The sequence below is a fragment of the Canis lupus genome, chromosome 2 (assembly GCF_011100685.1).
Source record: "Canis lupus familiaris isolate Mischka breed German Shepherd chromosome 2, alternate assembly UU_Cfam_GSD_1.0, whole genome shotgun sequence".
Classification (NCBI taxonomy): Eukaryota; Metazoa; Chordata; class Mammalia; order Carnivora; family Canidae; genus Canis; species Canis lupus.
The window spans coordinates 66,722,357-66,744,523 of record NC_049223.1 but is presented as its reverse complement, the minus strand read 5'-3'; the positions used below and the strand labels follow the sequence as shown (position 1 = coordinate 66,744,523).

The window sequence follows — 22,167 nt, the reverse complement described above, 5'->3', positions numbered from 1 at the left end:
CTGGACATTTTTCTTTGGGAGGATTTTGATTAGTGATTCAATCACTTGAAGATTGTGTTTCTAGGAATTTATCTGTTTCTTCTAGCTTGTCTAATTTGTTGGCATGAAATTGGTCATAGTAGGCTCTTAGGATTCTTTTGTATTTTTCTGATTTATTTGAGCCCCCTGTTTTTCCTTAGTGGGTCTAGCTAAAGGTTTGTTAATTTTATTTTTTTGAAAGAAACCACTTAGTTTCATTCATGTTTTCTATTTTCTTTTAAAACCTTTATTTTATTTATTTAAAGTCTTATCTTTATTATGGGCTCCCTTCTACTAACTTTTGGTTTTGTTTATTCTTCTTTTTCTAATTCCTTTAGGTTTAAAGTTAGAGTGTTTATTTGAGATTTTTCTTTTTCTTTTTTTTTTTTTGAGGCAAGCCTTAATCATTATGAACTTTTTTTTTTTAAAGATTTTATTTTATTTTTTTATTCATGGGAGACACAGAGAGAGAGAGAGAGAGAGAGGCAGAGACACAGGCAGAGGGAGAAGCAGGCTCCATGCAGGGAGCCTTACATGGGACTTGATCCCAGGTCTCCAGGATCAGGCCCTGAGCTGAAGGTGGTGCTAAACCGCTGAGCCACCTGGGCTGCCCTACATTATGAACTTCTTATTTAAAACTACTTTTGCTACTGAACTTCTTATTTAAAACTACTTTTGCTACCTCATTGACTTTGGTATGTTGTATTCCCATTTTCATTTGTTTCAAGGTAATTTTTGATTCATTCTTTCTGTGTTGACCCGTTTGTTGTTGAATAGCATGTTGTTTATTATTCACGTATTTGTGATTTTTCCAGTTTTCTTCTTGTTATGTTATTGTAGTTTGATGTCATTATGTTTATAAGAGATGCTTGATATTATTTCAGTCTTCTTAAATTTATTGAGACTCGTATTGTGGCCTAACATATAATCTAGCCTAGAGAATGTTCCATGGGACACATGTGCCCTTGAGAAGAATGTTTATTCTGCTGCTTTTGAATGGAATGTTCTGTATATAGCCATTAAGTCCATCTGGTCTAATGTATCATTTAAAGCCAGTGTTTTCTTATTGTTTTTTTATCTGGAGGATCTATCCATTGATGTAAATGGAGTATTAATATTCTTTGATATTGTATTGCTATCAATTTTTTTCACTTGAGTGTGATAATATCTGTTTTATATTTTTAGGTATTCCTGTGTTGATTGCATAAATAATTACAAAAGTTTTATCCTTTTGTTACAGTGACCCTTTTTATTATATAATGTGCATCTTTGTCTATTATTACATTCTTACTGTATTTTTTTCAGATATAAGTATAACTACCTCATCTTTGTTTTCATTTTCATGAAATATCTTTTTCCATTCCTTCACTTCTGGTCTTGTATCCTTATATCTGAGGTTAGTCTGTTGTACACAGCATAAAGATGATTGTTTATGCATAAAAACAGCATAAAAAAAGATTGTTTTTTTACCCATTCAGTCACATCTGTGTCTTTTGATTGACATATTTAGGCCATTGATATTTATTTGTTTGTTTGTTTGTTTAAGATTTTATTTATTTAGTCATGAGAGGCAGAGAGAGAGAGTGACAGAGAGAGGGGCAGAGGAAGAAGCAGGCTCCATGCAGGGAGCCCGATGTGGGACTCCATCCTGGGTCTCCAGGATCAGGCCCTGCCTGAAGGCAGATGCTCAACCGCTGAGCCACCCAGGGATCCCGGCCATTAATATTTAAAGCAATTATTGATAGATATGTACTAAATGCCATTGTGTTAATTGTTTTCTGGCTGTTTTGTAGTTCCTTTCTTCTTCTTTTGTAGTTTCCTTCTTCTCTTGCTTTTTTCATTTGTGGTATGATATTTTTCTTTAGTGTTATGTTTATATTCCCTTCTCATTGTTTTATATATTTACCATAGTTTTTAAATTTTGTGTTGACTATTAGGCTCATATACAATATCCTGTATATATAACAATATTTTGGAGTAATAGCAAGTTATGTTTAAATGCATTCTAAAACTACGTATGTACTCCCCTCATACTTTTTAATAATTTTGATGTCACATTTTACATCTTTTTGTTTTGTATATTTCCTAATTATTGTAGTTATTGTCATTTTTACTACTTTTGACTTTTAACATTCATACTAGCTTTATAAATGATTAACCCATTATTTTTTACCATTTTTAAATATTTACCAATAAGTTTTTTACTTTCATGTTTTCTTGTTCCTAATTAGTGCCCTTTCTTTTAAGTTTAAGGTAGTCTCTTTAACATTGCTTGTAAGGTCAGTTTAGTAGTGATGAACTCCTTTAGCTTTTGCTTGTCTAGAATACTTTTTTTATTTCTCTTTGAATTCTGAATGTTAAGCTTGCCAGATAGAGTAGTTTTCATTGCAAATTTCTTCCTTCCAGCCACCCCTTTCTGGCTTATAGTGTTTCTGTTGACAATCTTCTGGGTGTTGCATTGTATGTCAGAAGTCTCTATAGTTTGCTTAAAGATGTTATCTAAAATTCTTTTTTTCTTTAAAGATTTTATTTATTTGAGAGAGAGCAAGAAAGAGAAAACACAAGTGGGGTGAGGGGCAGCAGGAGAAGCAGAGTCCACCCCACTGAGCAGGGAACCTGATATGAGGCTTGATTCTGGGACTCTGATATCATTACCTGAACTGAAGGCAGATTCTTAACTGACTAAGCCACCTAGGTGCCTCAAAGATTTTATTTTTAAGTAATCTCTACACCCACTGTGGGACTCAACCCTAAGATCAAGAGTTAGTGTGCTTTATTGACTGATTCAGCCAGGTTCATTTAAGATTCTCTATCTTTAATTTTTGACATTTTAATTATAATGTGTTTTGGTGTGGTTCTCTTTGGGTTCATCTTAATTGCAGCTCTCTAGGCTTCCTGGAGCGTGATGTCTGTTTATTTCTCTAGGTTAGGTAAGTTTTTTTGCCGTTATTTCTTTAAGTTTTTAGTCATTTTCCTGCTTCTCTTTCTGGCACTTCTATAATAATATTATTACATTTGATGTTGTCCCATAGGTCCCTTAAGCTGTCTGTACTTTTTAAAATAATTTTTTTTCTGCTTTTTTTTGGTGAATTCCAGTGCCTGTCTTTTATCTCACTGATCCTTTCTTCTAGTTTATCTAGTCTGATTTGAATCCCTCTAGTGTGTTTTTTAATTCATTTATTATATTTTTTGGTTTTGTGGCTTTTGTTGGGTATTTTTTTTCTCTCCTCCACCTCCCCTCCCCCGACCCCTCTCTTTATCTCTCTTTTTCTTTCTTCTTATTTGGTACTTTTAATATTCCCTGTCTGTTTAAGTTCTCTCTATATACGTGCATTCTTGCCTCGAGTTCAGCTTTATGATAATTACTATGCACTCTTTGTTAGATTAATTACCTATCTTTGCTTCATTAAGGTTTTTTTCAGAGGTTTCATTTTGTTTTGTTTGGAACATACTCTTTTATTCTCTCATTTTATTGATTCTGTTTGTTTCTATGTATTAGATAAGCAGCTACCTCTCCCAGTCTTGGCCTAGTTGCCTCATGTAGGAGAGGAACCTTATGGTTCAACCTTGCCCCAGCTCTTAGTTGTCACTCAATCCTTTGTGATCGTCTAAGCAGTTTGATTTATTCTTGACTGGTCCCAGTTGTTGAGGACTGTCAAGACCTGTCAGTATTCCAAAGGGAGGGATCTCAGTCAGCACCTAGGTTTAGGCTGAATGGGTGCCAGACCTTCAGGCAGCAACCTTTAAAGCATTCAAATATATATAGTCTTGTGGGAATGCAGTTATAAACCTTGGTAGCTTCCTGTCCTGGACATCTGGAGGTGTCTCTGGGCAACACTTGCAAAAATTGGGGCCCCAGACAAATGTCTGAGCTCCTTTCTGGTAGGTGTCAGTAAGCTGTAGTGAAGCTAAGGGAGTAAGCAAAAATAGTTTTCCCCAGTCTGTGCCTCCTGGGATCACTTCCATAGTCTCTATAAGTGTGGGAAACCTGACACTTTTCCCTCAGGCTTAAGCTCCAAGACCAGTAAATAGGCCCTTTTCACAGAAACACCTGGGATGTGTTTCAGTCAGCTGTCTGTGCAGTGCCCTTTGGGTGATAGGCTGATAAGAATTATGTTTCCAATCGTTTTGGTCCCATGAGGCCCAGAAATGCAAGTCTCCTTGGCCTCCAGAGCCAAGTGATCTAGGGGCATCCCCTATGTGGACTGTGTGTGTTTGCTGCCTTTGGCAAGGTAGCAGAATCTTCCAGGGCTGTGATGCAACTTCCAACTGTAGTGAGACAGCACAAAAGTGCAGGGCTAGGGTGGCTCCTGTGAATTGTAACAAGGGAACAAGAGATGAAGGGCCAGCACATACTTGCCAGCTTTAGCAAGGCAGTGTGAGAATACATGGTCAGGGCACACCTGCTCACTTTAGAAAGGGAGGTGTAGACTTCAGGGGGAGGGGCATGCTGCCCAAGGTGATTGGGACACTGGGAGAATGCTGTTACTGTGTAGGTCCTTCAGCTCTAGGGAGATAGAGGGAGAGCTTAAGAATGGGACTTGGTAGCACTGGCACTAGCAAGGTAAAGTGGGAGTGTTGAAAGAGCTTCCCACCATTGTCTCTAACCCGAGAGTCTCAATGGGCCCCACTCCTTCATCACATACTAAGATTAGCAAATCTCCACACATAGTGTAGGCATTTTTCAAACTTGATTTTGTTCTGAGTCATAGGGTGATTGAGTCTGAGGGACTCCTTCTGACTGGAATCTCATTTCCCTGCAGCCCTTTGAGTCTCCTGGACATAAACTTTATTGGTTTTCAAAGCAATTTGGAGAACTTATATCTCTGATGCAGGTCCTCAGGGTTGAGGTCCTGATGTGAGACACAAATGCTTCACTACTCAGGAGAAGCTTTGTATGTTTGAGATCCCTTCTGATTTGGGGTCACTGCACTGTGGGTGAGGTTTTTGGTGAGACCATGTCTCTGCCTTTTCCATCTACCTTGATGTGGACCTTTTATTCTTTTTTTTTTTTTGGGGGGGGGGGCTTCTCAGCTAGTTTTGGGGAAAATTATTCCGTATGCAGTTATAGATTTGGTATGTCCATGATTGGAAGTGAGTTCAGGATCCTTCTGTGCTGCCATCTTTTAGTCCTCACCCCACCCCACCCCCTTGCCCCTTGCAATGTGGAATCTATCAGTTTCTGTCATTGTTTTTGTCAGTTCAGAGATCCTTGTGTTTGGTTGTGTTATCTTGTTTTCATGGAAGTACATAATGAAGCTCAGTTCATTTGTTATACCCACTTAATCCCAATTCTCAATAGGCTTGTAGCTTTGATAATAATCATTTGCACAATAACTACAAGGATAAAAAAATCCTAGCAGAATGTAAAGTTAATTACCATAATTTGAAGGAATAAAAACCATTTAGGGATTAGGAATTATCACTGGACTCCTTCTACTGTGTATTAAACTATACAGTATTGATATTTTACCTAACACCTGTATCAAATTTAAGCTTTTCCATAGTCTTTTTATTTTATGTGTTAAATATTTCTTGAATTTTTCCTCCCCTCTGCCTTCTTGCTGTCACTATCTTAATTGAAGGCTCTAGAATGAATATTTTAACCAAAACATTGGTTAAAATGGACTTTTAACCAATAGACCCGTTCCAAGGACTCACCACTTATGCAGTCCTTCACAGTGCCAAAAGAGTTATATTTTTATTTATTTATTTATTTATTTTTAAGAGTTATATTTTTAAAGTTTTGATTATATAATGCCCTTGCTTAACCGCCTCCCTCACCCCCCCCCCCCCGCAGCAGCTCTCCATTATCCAAAAGATAAAATGCAAACCTAGAACCTATTGTTTAGTATTCTCCACTGTTAGATTTCTAGATACCTTTCCACTCTCCTCTCCATCTTGCATTCTCTTTTGTAGTGCTGTTAATCTGCAACTCCCATATGGGACACTTTCTTTCTTGCTTATGCACCTTTATAGTGAGGTTCTTCCTGTTTTCAGCAGTCTTTCTCTATAAACTTGATATACTCCTATAATCTTTTATTTGGTTCCAGTGATTATTATCTTTACATATTTTCTGATTACACTCTTCTCTGCATCTCAGTTTTCACTGAATTGTGCAGCTTGTACTTTGGCACTTTATGCATGCTTCTTTTAGCTCTTATGTCCCTGAATTGCCATAATTACATACCCATCTATTTTCTGGGTTATGAATCGTTTTAGGTCAGACTGAATTGGTTGTATTTTGTATCAGTAGCCCCTGATAAAGCCTTGGAGCTGGGGACTTAAACTTGAATGAATCATACTGGAAAGAATTAGTTCAGTTTGAGTACAGAATAAACTTGTCAGTGCTCTATGTTGTCTAATCATTTCGCTTTTATGCTTGGTAAATAGAATTTGATGACTTGATTTTCTAGCTGTTTTTGAATAATACATTTTCATACTAAATAGATTTTCCTTACGGTCAAATCCAAAAAGATTCAAAGTTCAAATTCAAAAAAGAAATCTAGTAAGTGAAGCAAAATATAATCTTAGAGTGTAGTATCTTCATGAGTTGGGCACTCTTGATTGTTCTCTTCACTTGTGGACAGCATCTCCAGGGCCAATCCTGTCTGGCTCTAACTGCCTTTGTCCCATGCCTAAAAAACTTGAGCAATCTCTGTACTGAATTTTGCTTTCTCAGAAGGGAAAATGTAAGAAATCATATAGATTTTTTTATCTATATTGTTTTCAAAATATCAGTTATTAGTAGCATGTCTATTTTTTCACACATAGAGAAAGTCAATGCTGTTTAATAGGCCTTGTCTATCATAATATCTTTACCCAAGATACCAAAAAAAATTTGAACAGTGGCATCTAAATTTCAGGAATGTGAAAATGAAGGACAATAAAATGATACCCCTGTATTTTTTTTTAAATGACACTCTTTTAAATGAAATGAGAAGAAATTGGCTTCCTAAACATTGCTATTGAGAATAAGTACAAAATTTTTCAGAAGAAAAAATGATATAAAATTATTTCTAATAATACACTAGAGAAAAATCTCCTTTCATGGTAGATTTCTTCAAATCAAGCCTATCCATTGTTATGTATGTAACTTATAGAGGACAGCGCTTTTTATTCTTATGTACAGCAGATGTCTTGAACTAATAGAAGTAAAGGGAAATGAAATCTAGGTAAAGGACAGGTGTGTTAGGTATAATGTCTGAAACAGATCATTTCCATGGCTAACATGCACAGAGTGCAGTGATCAACACTAGAATTGCTTGGAAAATAGCTTAGTGCCTTGGTGGAAAAACGTTAAAGCAATATTTCTCATTTAAATGTTACTTGGGGGGGGAATCCCTGGGTGGCTCCGCGGTTTAGCGCCTGCCTTCGGCCCAGGGCGTGATCCTGGAGTCCTGGGATCGAGTCCCACGTCAGGCTCCCAATATGGAGCCTGCTTCTCCCTCTGCCTGTGTCTCTGCCTCTCTCTCTCTGTGTCTATCATGAATAAATAAGATCTCTTAAAAAAAAAAAAAACTAAAATAAATAAATAAATAAACAAACAAATAAATAAATAAATAAATGTTACTTGGGGGCAGCCCCGGTAGCTCAGCGGTTTAGCGCCGCTTCAGTCCAGGGGGTGATCCTGGGGGACCAGGATCAAGTCCCACGTCGGGCTTCCTGCATGGAGCCTGCTCCTCTCTCTGCCTGTGTGTCTGCTTCTCTCTCTCTCTCTCTCTCTCTCTGTGTCTCATGAATAAATAAATAAAATCTTAAAAAAAAAAAAAAGCAAAGAACCACAGAATTAAAAAAAAAAATGTTACTTGGAAGCAGGTTCTATATTGCTGTGAACATGTGTTATTTTCATAATTAGAAATGAAATTTTTAAGAGAAGACATTAATAAGTATATACTCATCTTGTTTTGTTTTACCTGAAATAAACAAGGAAAAACACCAGTCCTGGCTCTTCCACTTATTAACAGTGTGACATTTGAAAAGTTACTTAACCTCAGTATCTGTAAAATGGAAATAATAATACTACCTACATAATAGGGTTGTGAGGATTGAATGAAACCATGCATGTAAGGTTCTTAACACAGTACATTGCACATGATAAATGCCCTAATAATGTTAACTGTTTGTTTTTTTAAGGTTTTATTTATTTATTTGTTCATGAGAGGTACACAGAGAGAGGCAGAGACATAGGCAGAGGGAGAAGCAGGATCCCTCAGGGAGCCTGATGTGGGACTCATCCCAGGACTCCGGGATCATGATGTGAGCCCAAAGCAGATGCTCAACCACTGAGCCATCCAGGCATCCCAATGTTAACTGCTTTCTTATGATGCTAGTAATAATGAGATTATATTATTCTTTACCTTTTTGATCTCTTTGGGTTGGAAGTGGATTTATTGTATTTATATTTAGTCTGGCATGTTGCCTATTGATAGCTCACATTAAGCATGGTGTTTGGGTATACTGGTAAGTTATATTAACATTAAGCAACGTCCTTCTTCAGGACATAGAGGTGAAAATAATTAATGTAAAAAAAAAAAATCAGACCTCTGAGGAGGTTTTCAGAAGTTCTTGTTTCTGGGGTAAGTTCTCCTCTTAACTAGCTCTGTATTCTTGAGCAAATTGTAAGTTTCTTCCATAAAATAAGGGGCTTAGACTAGATACTTTTCATATTCCTTTCTGCTTCTAAATGTTATGTCTTGGGGTGCCTGGATGACACAGTTGGTTAAGCGTCTACCTTTTGGTTGGGTCATGATCCCAGGGTCCTGAGATCAAACCCCACATTGGGCTCCATGCTCAGTGAGGAGTCTGCTTCTCCCACTTCCTCTGCCCCTCGCCCCTGCTTGTGCATATGTGCGCATGCTCACTCCTTCAAATGAATAAATCTTTTAAAAAATATATCTCAAGACTAGAGATTGGGACGCCTGGGTGGTTCAGCAGTTGAGTGTCTACCTTTGGCTCAGGGCATGATCCTGGTCCCAGGATCGAGTCCTGTGTTGGGCTCCCTGTGAGGAGCCTGCTTCTCTCTCCCTGTGTCTCTGCCTCTCTCTCTCTTTCTCTCTCTCACGAATAAATAAATAAAATATTTAAAAAAATATATATCTTGCTCATTAACTTCAGTGTAGTCAAGGGAGAATATTTTTAGGGTTTCAGAACCTAAGCTGAGTGCTTTTCAGGCAGATCTTAGAAGATGGGGAACTGGTTGTGATTGGGCAGAATTGATGACATGATAGCTTTGGATTGGTTATTACAGTGATTGAAGATCTTGAAGCACAACTCAGCGAGTAAGACATTATCTTGATATTAAACTGTTTTAATTGGATCGTAGTCTTAACCTCCTAGGTGTTGTAGAATTGGATTTTCCTAAGATAACAAAGCTGCTAGTTGATTTTGATCCCCTATTCTTCCCTCTCTTTTCCTCCCCTATCTTGTGTTTTGCAAGATGGAGTTATTATCTCTGTAGACTCTTGGATCTCCTTAAAATGGAGACTCTAATTCAGCAGGTCTGAGATGGGGACTGAAAGTCTGCAGTTCTAGCAAGTTCCCAGGTGAGATCCTGTTGCTGGTAGTTGGATTACCATTTAAAGAGCAAAAGTCTACTAAGTACCATGCTTATTGGGTAGCAGGTCTTTATTACATCTTCATCTCTTCTTGGCCTTGCATTGTAGACTCTAGATTTTGGGCTCTGAATTAAGCATCCTTATATTCCCAATTTTGAACTTAGTCTTTAGATGAATATGTCATTATCAGCATCTCTGATTCCCATTAGGCACAACTCCATAGTTCCTATATGTGACTCTGGCTTGTTTCTGCAGCTTTCTTTCACTAATATAGCTCTCGGCCTTTACCAGTTTTGTGGCCTGCTCCAGGCTCTGACTTTTGCCTGGAATTACCTGGAGCACATCCTTTTATTCAGCTGAGTTGGGGCATTTGAATTGCCAGTTCAGGGCTCCCATTTTGAGGCTATTGCTGTACATTAAGAACATAAGTTAAATTTTCCAACAGATGTTATTGAAAATGACTGTTACTCACTTTTCCTTATAGTCTCTTTGCCATTTGATTTCAGTAATTATATTTCGTGATCCTTCTGTGTCCTGAGGACCATGTAGTTTCCATTTCAATAGACAGCTCTGTTTAGGATGCAATGAACCCCTCCATTTTTAGAGAGTTGCCTAGCCAATTGAATGGAAATGAGAGACATGATTGGTCAGCACTGGAAGTAAAGCTGAATTTTTTTCCCCCACAGTCCAGTTTATTTTCCCCACGTATTTCTTTGAGAAACTGTAGTGATGATTGTTTTAAGATCTTTGTGGAGGTCCCTCATGGTGGTGGTCATTTTGCAGGCAGGGGTGGGAAGTGGGGAGGACTTGGCTTTTTTCATATCTCACAGAGCTTATCATTTAAAGCAGAATGATGTCCGTTAACACTGACTTTAGAATTTTTTTCCTAGGCATCCTTTTAAGATAATATTCAACAGTCTTAAAGAATGAACATAAAAACGAGGGTAGGTGCTTCAAATAATAGAATATAATTTTGTTTGAAGAGGAGAGGAAACAGCAGGCAGTCTTCAAATTAACTACAAAACCCATCAACTTCAGGGCTGATTTCCATTATGGTTTCATGTTACAGTAGTAGTTTAGTTTCATTTGCAATAGTATAAGCTGAATACCTTAAATATCCATTGTCATGACTCCAGTTTTCATTTCAATTTTTTGCTACAATAAAATCCTTATAACTAAATCATAATGCAAATTAAAGTACAGCAAAATTTTAATAGTCTTAGTGTTCACCCAGAGTTATACTCTTTCAGTTTTGTATTACATAAAAAACTAACAGTCCATAAAACATATGGTAAAGTTAAGCTACACTTAGAATAGACATGAAAAATTTTAAGCCAAAGTAGATGGTTTGAAAAGTGTATTGCTGAATGAATATACTTAGAACTTAAGGAATGCCTGTTCTGGTATTCTAGTTCTATAATGTTAAACATATGTATTATAAAGATTAATTTACTTATTAATATTTTCATTATTGCATGGATACAGCAGCCTAATACTCATACTTCTGGGTGAGGGAAAGAAATCCTCAAGTAGCCTCCCTAGTGAATGCAGGGCCCTGTGTGGGGCTAGATCTCAGAACCCTGAGGTCACGACCTGAGCTGAAATCAGGAATTAGACATTTAACCTGCTGAGCCACCCAGGCACCCCACTCATCCTACACTTCTTACTGAGAGATTTGATTTCACTTCCAAGGGTCTTAAGTTTGCTTTGTCTCTCTGCAGAGAGTATGCTTTCCTGGGGCATTTGACAATTGGCTTTGATCAGACTTGGAGGTTGGTAGTGATTTATGAGTGAAGTTAAGATTAGCTCTGAATAGTCATGCTTCAGAAATAATTATTCATTTTGGTTATAAAATTTTATTAAAGATTTGTTAGCATCACTCCTGTGTAGCAAAGGGTCTTATTTCAGTGGAGTATTTCTCCCTCTTACACCCTAAGTAATACTTTTTCCTCTGGTTAGATAAAGTAATAATCTTGGTTTCTTATGGCTCCTGCACATAGGCACTAAAAAATGCATAGCAACCCAGGGGTACTTTAATATCACAGTTCAGATTCCACTCAGTTGGTTTTTTTTTTTTTTTTTTTTTTTTTTTTTTTTGCTATTTCTTAAAAGTTACTGGTTATGTAAATTGCTGATTTAAAATCACTCTGTGGAGCATCCATCCTTGCATCAGTCAAGATACTAAACTGACAAAGCCAGTTAATCAAGCATTCCTTGATTTCTTCTTTTGTGACCAATCCTATGTTAAGTGCTGGAGAAGATTCATAAAGTTTAAGGATGGGAAAGGAAAGATAATTGGTATTTAATATACACTGTGCTAGTTGCTTTATTCAGAATATTTCCTTTAAATCTCAAAATAACTGTGGGAGGTTATATAATTCTTCCCACATCACAGATAAGAAGACCTAGCTCAGAGAGAGTCCAAGTCCTAAAAGTTGCAGTGATATAGCTGTGATTGTAGTCTGGATCTCTCTGTTTTCAAAACCCATGTTCTTTAGACAGCCTCTTAGATATTAAAACATTCTCCATTCACAAGTTTCCTTACACTTTGGGGATTTGAGAAGGAGAAGTGGCGGAGAGCAGAGAGACTTCTCTTTTATTTGAACTTTGGGATTTAACTTTATTCTCTAATGAGTGAAAGTTGCCTTCTAAAAGATATGGCTTGGATTCCATAAAAGAAAGTTTGGTCAGTTAATGATTTTATTGCAGGTGGATCTTTTTTTTTTTTTTTTTTAACGATTTTATTCATTCATGAGAGACAGAGAGGCAGAGACATTGGCAGAGGGAGAAGCAGGCTAGGATCATGCCCTGAGCCAAAGGCAGACACTCAACCACTGAGCCACCCAGGTGCCCCTGCAGGTGGATCTTAACAGAAGGCAGTTCATTGACAAAGACCCATAGGACAGGCTTGAAGCAGACCACCAAAGTCTGAGGGTATAGCATAAGAAATGGCAGTGCCGTCTCTGCCCTGTTTGACTTAGTGATCTAAACTTCACTGCATTTTTTAAAAAATATTTTATTTATTTATTCATGAGAGAGAGAGAGAGAGAGGCAGAGACACAGGCAGAGGGAGAAGCAGGCTCCATGCAAGGAGCCCGATGTGGGACTCGATCCCCGGTCTCCAGGATCAGGCCCTGGGCTAAAGGCGGCACTAAACCGTTGAGCCAACCCGGCTGCCCCATTTTTTTTTTTTTTTTTTTTAACTTCACTGCATTTTGATGAGAAAATTAACTAGCTTTCATTATCTACAAACTGTATACTAGTTTTTAGTAGTATTTCCAGTTTTATTCTGGTAGTATGTTTTTGTTAACCGTGGTAAACTTACTTTGCTAATTCATAGTTTATAGTGTTGTTGTTTTTTTTTATTATTAACATTCAAGACTTACTCTATTCATGCCTATTGTACAAAGTATTATCAGGACAATTTTTAATTAGTAGTGATGACATTCATATTAAATGCATTTCTGAACTTTACCAAGACTAGAGATACAGACCAGGCTTCATCAAAATTTAAATGATAAAGGGAAATGGTTCAGTTCCACTTTTCAAAGTGCTGAATGACTTTGAAAGTATCATTTCTTTCAGACTTGTATATAATAACTTGTGACATGTTTTTATCACTATAATAGCAGAAGATGTTAATAAAGTTAAATATTTCTTGTAAAGATTAGGAATGGTGTAGAGTGAAGTTCTTTTAGCCCCCCTCTATAATTCAATTAATATTGAACTAAAACTTTATCATTTAAGTCTTAGATGTTTGGAATTTATAATTTTTACTTGTAGTATAAGTATGAAATAATGAATCTGGGTTTCTTTGGAGAAATCTTATGTGTCCAGATTAGCATTATCTTTTAGAAAGTGACCCACTTGTAAGGCTATATATATTTACTCTTGTGATCAAATCATTTTTTAATCATATCATTTTATGATTTCATTTAGATCCACCTTTATGAGCACAGAATAGGATATGAGTAGAGTAGAACAAGTTAAATTACTTTATTGTCACAACTTAGGTTATTAATTAGTAGTCTTAATTTCATCTGTCCTAATGAATCATCTTATTCATTGCAGCTAATTATGAGTAAATTTTGGCAAATTTTAGATATCAGAAGATATTAATTTCATTTGTTCAATAAATATTTGAGTACTTACTGTATGCCAAGCACTGTTGGCACTAGAATTAAAACAGTGAATGAAACAACCATTCTTGACAAAATTTAACAACTTGTGCCACTTCTGAATGCATTTTTTTTCTATATAGAGAGGAGTTCCAAAAACTTTTTAAAGATTGGAATTATTGGAATATAGCTCTGACCTCACAGAAATCATACAAATTCATGGAACATTATGACAAGGTATTCTACTAGACTATAAATAAAAAAGGAAAATGAAATAGCTAATTGAGTGATTGGTATTCATAAGGTCAACATATGAAACATCAACTGGATTTAATATCCTTAAATAGATTTTATAGGCTGTGCTCCTTTTATAAAGGTCATTGGAAGAACTTAATATCTTTTTATTAAAAATAAAATGAGAATAGTGGAATGGCCTTTTCACATCTTATTTGGATAAGTTGAACAGGGAAATTTTATTTCATTTTTATAACGTGTTATTTCATATTTGCTATTTCATATTTTACATTTAAAATGTTTCTTACCTAACTTACCATGAGAAACATACAGACTTAAAAAGTTGAGGGTTCAGATGAACTGTGAAAATAAATTGGTTAAAAATATACATGTATGCATATATGCACATATTTTGGAACAACCTCGTAATTTTGAGGTCTCATAGGATAGGGAAAAGACTACACACAGATTGTCTTCAAAGAGCCCTGTGTTCAAATTCAGACTGCCATTTATTGACTTCTTTGTGTCTCACTTTAATGCCAGCCTCAGAACTTTGTGAAATGATGAAATGGAACAGTATGTATAAAATATCTTGTACAATGCATAGTAGTAGGTATTCAGAATTTCCATTTATCATTTTTTTTAAAGATTTTATTTATTCATGAGAGACAGAGAGAGAGAGAAAGGCAGAGGGAGAAGCAGGCTCCATGCAGGGAGCCTGATGCGGGACTCAATCCCGGGTCTCCAGGATTGCACCCTGGGCTGCAGGCAGTGCTAAACCGCTGTGCCACCGAGGCTGCCCTCCATTTATCATTTTAAAAAATTCTATAAGTAGTAAATGAATACCATCTTTTTTTTCTGAGAGAGAGAGCATGATCAAGCCCAAGTGGGAGCAAGGCACGGGGAGAGAAAGAATCTTAAGTAGGCTCCACAATCAGTATGGAGCCTGATATGGGGCTCTATCTCACAACCCTGAGACCGTGATGTAAGCTAAAAATAAGAGTCAGAAGCTTAACCAACTGGCCTGTCCAGGTGCCCCTAAATGAATACTATCTTATATAAATCAGAAATATAGAGAGTAAAAATCACAATCCCCTCTTGAGTAGTAACATTTTGAACAGTTTGGTGTGTATCCTTTTTGAGCATTTTAAAGTTCTTAGTTATCCATATATGTATATACATTTGTAAACATCACATATGTGTAGTTATTTTTGCATAGTATTGCAACACGTAGTATCATACTGTAAGTCTTATTCTACAAGGTTACTTTTACACACAATTTTTTTGTTTTTTTTCATGATATTACAAGAGATCTACCTCATTTCTTTAAACTGTTTAAAGGTACTTCATTGAATGGAGGTCTCATAATTTATTCATTCTTCTACTGGGGGTACATTTATTCCTTAATATTTTAAATTTCAGTGCATGAAGGAACTCAACAGTAAAGAAAATCATGGTTTAAGTTTTGTTTTTTTGTTTTGCAAGGAGATATTGGTGATCTTAAAGGTGCTCGAAGTGTAGAGTTGTGCATAGTATATTCATATCTTTTGACTCTAAAAGTTAACATGTGTACATCTAAAGTTAGTAAAGAGATTTTGCAATTTGTCTAATTATAGAAGTCTGAAGAAGTGGGACTTAATTATTAAATTAGATGATGTGGATGGGACAGTAATAGGAGATAGGGTAGCTTGTGAGAAGAAAATTGTAAAACTGGTCATCTAAAGTTTTCTGAGACATATTTTTGTCAGCTTCTCTCCTTTTCCTTCCTTCCTACCAAATGTTACTGCCATTTACTACGTATAAGACATGGCCTCTATCATTGATCAGCTTCTGATATAATATAACACATTAATGAAATAGTGAAAATAAAATTTATTGTGACAAGAGCTATAATTAATCTATTTACAAAGTGTCATAAGAATGCAGAAGATGAAACAATTAACTCTGTTGGAATTCAAGAAGGCTTTTTTTTTTTTGTTTTTTTTTTAAGATTTTATTTATTCATGAGAGACACAAACAGAAAGGCAGAGACATAGGCAGAAGGAGAAGCAGGCTCCCAAAGTGGGACTTGATCCAGGTCCCTGGGATCATGACTGGAGCCAAAAGACACTCACCCACTGAGCCACCCAGGCACCAAGAAGGCTTCTTCTGATCATGTGATCATCCAGTTCAATTCAGGATACTTATTGAGAACCTCTTAGTACTAGCATCAGGGATATAGAGTTGAGAATGTCTTGAAATAACTTGTCCCTTCTATAGTGGTATCCTGGTTTTTATCAGTGAGGAGTGAAAGGGAATTTTACCATGAAGAAATTATCATCTCACATTGATGATATAACTTAAATTTTAAAGTTGTTTGAAAAAACATTGTATCATATAGAGATTTATATGTAAGATACACAGATTATTGTATTCTAAGAACTCTTGCTATCTTAGCCCCAAAATTAGTGTTTAAGTAATCAACTGATAAACCACAGATTTTTATCAGTAATTCACTGATAAACCACAAAGGTTTGCATATATTTTGTATATTCATATATAAGGCTGTCTGTTTGCTCTCCTATGCCTATCTGCTCTAGCCCTTCCTGTCCTCCTCACCTTTTCTACACGCATGTGAGAGTACAAGGAATATATAGATCTCATGAAACTATGGGGCTATTTGACCTTCTAAAATACAAGGTCTTCACATTCTGCTTAGTTCTTAATGGTCTTTGGAACATGTTAGCTCAGAGATTTTGGTTATTTACTGTTTCTTTGTATATACTTCTTTTAAAGATTTTATTTAATTATTCATGAGAGACAGAGAGAAAGGCAGAGACATAGGCAGAGGGAGAAGTAGGTCCCCTTTGGGGAGCCGATGTGGGACTCCATCCAGGACCACAACCTGAGCCAAAGGCAGAGGCTCAACCACTAAGCCACCCACGTGACCCTGTATATACTATCTTATTAGTTTATTAGTGTCTGTACCTTAGAGTCTTCAAAAACTACTCTTTAGGCTTTCGGAGACTTGTTCCTGACTGAAAAGTCACAGGTTTTAACATGTCCTCTATCTATCAAATTAGCTGCTTACTCTGACTAATGCAGGAGAGGATTCTAAAGTTGCAATCATTAGGATGAGTGAACTTCAATTTGCTCTATTTCCAAAGCAGGACAATCATTAATAAAATGTAGATGGAAGATACTGATTGATTCTTTCCTTGGGCTAAGATTTTACTTTCCTGAATTTTGTATATTTTCTGCTAGAACCCAAGACCCATAGAAAAATGAACGTATACTGTTTATGTTTTAATTTTGTGTCAATATTCAGTATTGAGTGCTGCATAAATTACTTTTTTAAAAAAATCAATGTATGTTGCCAGAAGCAGTAATATTTTTAGAGACATTAATGTGACTACACATAAAGCTGACTGTTGTTTAAGCTATTGTAAACATCATATATTCCAGATAGGCTTGAAATCTAGCATAAAATTGTTATATCTATGAGAAAATATAAGTAGACCAAATGCTACATTATTAGAAATTATTTATATAGCTTCTGAAAATTAAGTTATATTATTTCAAGAGAAAATGTTCTATTTGAATCCCATAACTTGGGATGGTCTCTGCTATTAATTTAGGATAAATGGATCTTTCTATTCAGTATTCTGTAATCTAAAATAAAAAATTGATCAATTTAATCTTTTTTAAAAGTCTGGACCTCACTATTTACTTTAAAAACAATTTTAGGGCACTTGGGTGGCTCAGTAGGTGAAGTGTCCAACTCTTGGTTTCAGCTTAGGTCATGATCTTGGGGTTGTGAGATCGAGCCCCATGTAGGGCTCTGCTTTCAGCGAGGAGTCTGCTTCCTTCTCTCTTCCTTTCTTCCTTTGCCTGACCCCTTACTCCCTCTGTAAAATAAATTAAAATATAAATAAACCGGTTTAGAAAACAAATTTTCAATGGATTGAATACCTAAATGGAAAAATTTTTTGACATAGTAAAAAGCTTAGCAGAAAATTGAGGTGACTGTGTATAACCTAGGAGTTGTCAAAAACCTCTATATTTTGGTATTTTTAAAGTTTTTATTTAAGCTCTAGTTAGTTACCATACAGTGTAATATTAATTTCAGATGTACAGTATAGTGATTCAACACTTCCATACAATAACTGCTGCTCATCACAAGTGCACTTTTTCATCCCCATCTCCAGTTTCACCCATCCCCCCACTCACCTCCCCTCTGGTAACCATCAGTTTGTTTTCTAGAGTTAAGAGTCTGTTTCTTAGTTTGCCCTTCTCTCTTTTTTCCCATTTGCTCATTTTGTCTAAAACCTTTAAAAAAAAAAAAAAAAAAGAAAACTAAAACCAAATGAGCAAAGATAGATATATTCAACTCTTGAAAGTTTTTATGTTGTAGTATTGGTATACTAATTAAAATTCATGGGAAAATATTTGAAATGAAATATTAAATAGCAAATAAAATATAGAAAGAGCTTTTAGATTTTGATGATGAAAACAATAACAAAACAGTAACAAATCACAATTTGATGTAGACAATTCACAGAAGAGCAAATCCAAATGTTGAGTTTGCAAAGATTTTCAGACTCACTAAGTATATGATAAACGAAGAACAAAAGTTAGATACTATCAGATAGGAAAACTTTTGAGAGAGATCACAAGTGGAGGAGCAGAGGGAGAGGAGGAGAGAGAATCCCAAGCAGGCTCCATACCCAGCACAGAGCACAACACTGAGCTCAATCTCATGATCCTGAGACTATGGCCTGAGCCAAAATCAGGAGTCGAACACTCAACCGACTGAGCCACCTAGGTACCCCTGGAAAAACTTTTAAAAGGATGGAGCACTTAAATCTAGTAGGAATGTGAATTGTTTTAGCCTTTTAAAAAATGCAGTTTGCCATTATTTTATAAAACGTACATTTATTACTGAATTTTATACTATTGAGTAGTTAGATTAAAGGCAGGCAAACTTCAAAAAAGCCCTTAGTATGTAGTGTCTTGTTTTATAAGACGTGTATAAGCTTTGGAGCTATGATAATATGTCTGCTGATATGCATATGTGTTTATGACTTCATATTCACCTAGATTTCAGTTATTATCTTCATATTCAGGTAGTAGTTCATTATTTGAAATTGCAATTATTTTCAGAGTTTGCAATACAGGATTTGTTTCCTGTTATCTCAGTCCCGCAAAGGGACTGAATTTTCCTATCCTTTGTCTTTTAAGAAACTCAGCACTCTAACTTGTGTTAGTTTTATTCAAAACCTTATCTTACCTTTCCTACTAATCTGTGAGTCCTGGTAGCCTACTAGATGTATGGTCCAGAGTTTTATGCATATACAACATGTATTAACTGAATAAATAAATAATGGTATTTATCTTAGTCTATCACCATATGTGGAAACATAATTAAGCTACTTAAGGGTTCATCAAAGTCTTGATTAATAACATTTTTGTATGTACCCTATTAAAGGACTTTCAATCATATAATGAAAAATTGTATGCTCAAATAATAGACTATTGATACTGTTTTGGTTTGCTGATCTATTTTCTATCTTGACTTCCCTTTGAAGTCCTCATTTTTATTCTTTTAGTGGTTGCTATTTGAATTACCAGTGCTATTTTGTGATTGCTTAAAAGCCTCCCCATAACACTAAGTGTTTTATAGTGCCAAGTTCAGGAAGTTTGTACTTTGGTTATGCTCTTTCTTGTTTTTGCTTCATGGATAATTCTTAGGAAATTCTTTGTTTAATCTCCTAAAAGTAACATTTTCCTCTTTCATGCTAAAGCTATAATATTACTCTTCAAGGAACAACTGCCTCTTCTTGTATTGATCTTTGTCAATGAATGTCTTTGGCAATATAGTGTTCTGAAATGAAGAGTAGATTGATTGTATTTTCTAAAAGCAAGAGAATTGACAAGGAAAAAATCAAATCAACATGTTTAAACTCATTTTTACAAACTGGGAAAAGATAATTTTTATTTTACCTTTATTTTGATGTTTGAATATAGTCATAATTCAACTGGGAAAAACATGAAAAGGAAAAAAGGAAATACTTATATTTAAAAACTTGATTTCATTTTGAAGTCTGATCATTTATTAGTATTTTCTGTAATTTTAAATCTTTTTCATTGTCTGGAAATTCATGCTCTATTGATTGCTTTCTCTTCCACTTTTTTTTTTTTTGGTATTGATTCTTTTCAGATGTCTAATTCTTGTTTAAAATGTTACCATTGATCACTTTTCCTTTGACTTCAGATTTGTGGTATTGTTTCCCGTAAGTTGTGTGGAACATCCTTGTTTAATTTTATGCAGTTGCTTCAGAAACAATACAGTGGTGATCATTAAAATGTTAACATTTATCTAGGCAAGCTGTTCTTAATTCACCATGGGCTTTCTTTCAAGATTTAAGAAGGTATAAGAAAATATTGATTCTTAGGTGATTTTACTTTTGTACTTTTCTGCTATGCTTTGAACATCTTCTCTTCTAGCTCTTACTGCATAGGTATTTATTTTCCTGAAAAGTCTGGTTTTCCTTCTGTTTATTTATTGTTGCTTTCGAGAAACTCCATTGGTAACTTAATTGAGAAACATTAGATAACAGAATCATTTTAGTTTTTTTGGGAGGTGTGGGACACCTTAGATGTAATAGCACTTTTAAAAATAAATATTTTTTACCCTAAAAATCATGATACAAGATCATTAAAACAATCTTTCAAAATAAACTCACCTACAATTATTATGGTAGATATAAAAGTGGATTTCAGTTTTGCATATCCCATTTCAGTTTTATTCATATGCACATGTATTGTTTTACCTTTATGTAATGAAAGTATATGTGAATTCCAGTGGTTTTTCCTTATATAAAGCAAGATACTAGGTTTTCTAACAAAAATTTTTTCTAAATAAAAAATAGAAATATCAGTCATTCACAGTCCTTTCACCCCAGCAAAGGTGTCTCCTTTAATTTGTGTGTGTGTATATGTGTGTGTGTGTGTATATATATATATATATATATATATGTATATATATATATATATTCACAATTTAAAATTTTTGATGATTTGTACCTGATTTTATTTTATTAAGTATTGAATGAGCTTCATGGGGAGTGTGTAGACTCCCAGAGCTTAGCACCTGACGTGTAAGCGTTGGCCATATTCTTTTTTCTGAACTGCCAGACTGCCCATTTCTTATGCCTACCCAGATTGAGTGAGCTTCATGGGGAGTGTGTAGACTCCCAGAGCTTAGCACCTGACATGTAAGCGTTGGCCATATTCTTTTTTCTGAACTGCCAGACTGCCCATTTCTTATGCCCACCCAGAGTTGTTGAATGCAGGGAGACAGAGTACGTGACCGGGCCTTTGCCTATTTTGCAGGATTCCTGATGCTTTCCTGGCTATGTTGATAGGTCTCCCCATTCTTGACTACAGGGTGATTTTGGTGGGTGTCATTGCAAAGAGTCTTTTTCCGAAAACCTCTTCACTTAGGTCACTTCGTATTCCTGCTTTGGTGCTTAAATCATCTCTCTTTCCAACAGAAGATAAAGAGATTATTGCCTCAATATATAGGTCTTTTCCTTTCTTCCTTCATAATGTTTACTATCTCTCTAAACATAAAGGGATTCCAAATACCTTGGCTTTATACTAGCATACTGGACATTGCACTTTTATGAACAAAATGCTTTAATTTTTTTAGAAAAAGATTCTTAATGCATGCCAACACATTCTCCTCCTATAACTTCAGGTAAATTTTAGGGCCAGTCTTGTGCTATTTGTTAGACTATATGATGTATATTATCTGAATCCAGAGGTGGATTAGTTGTGACCTTGAGATGTTTATAATTTCTGAGTGCTTTTAAGAAGAATGAGAGACAGTACTTAGTCTGATGGCTGAAGGTTCAGATGTCTTCCTTTCAGTCAGTAGTTGAGAATATGCACTAGTCAAGTGAACAATTTTCTGTATCCATTTTGTGGGAAATTATCATAATTATTGTGTGTTCTGTAGCTTTTGAGCAGTATGCTTTCCTAATACCTTGGTGTAGTTTTCGTGGCTGAGAAGTAGAAATGGTTTCTGCTTTAGTCCAGATAATAAGGTATGAATTTTATCTACCTAGGAAAAAGTAGAGGCTTCAGAATTTCAGTTTGAAAACTATCTGAATATTCATAGAGTGGATGACTTTGGAACATGTCAGCATTATCTTTTTCTTTGAAGTTTTTGAGGTATGATCATTTGACAGAAAATT

At 35.5% G+C, this 22,167-nt stretch overlaps 1 protein-coding gene across 3 annotated transcripts in view; it reads left to right on the top strand.

Annotated features, from left to right (window-relative positions):
- Window positions 1–22,167, top strand: part of PHKB (phosphorylase kinase regulatory subunit beta) — a 216,254-nt gene that overhangs the window by 15,303 nt on the left and 178,784 nt on the right. The gene's annotated exons all lie outside the window — the stretch shown is intronic.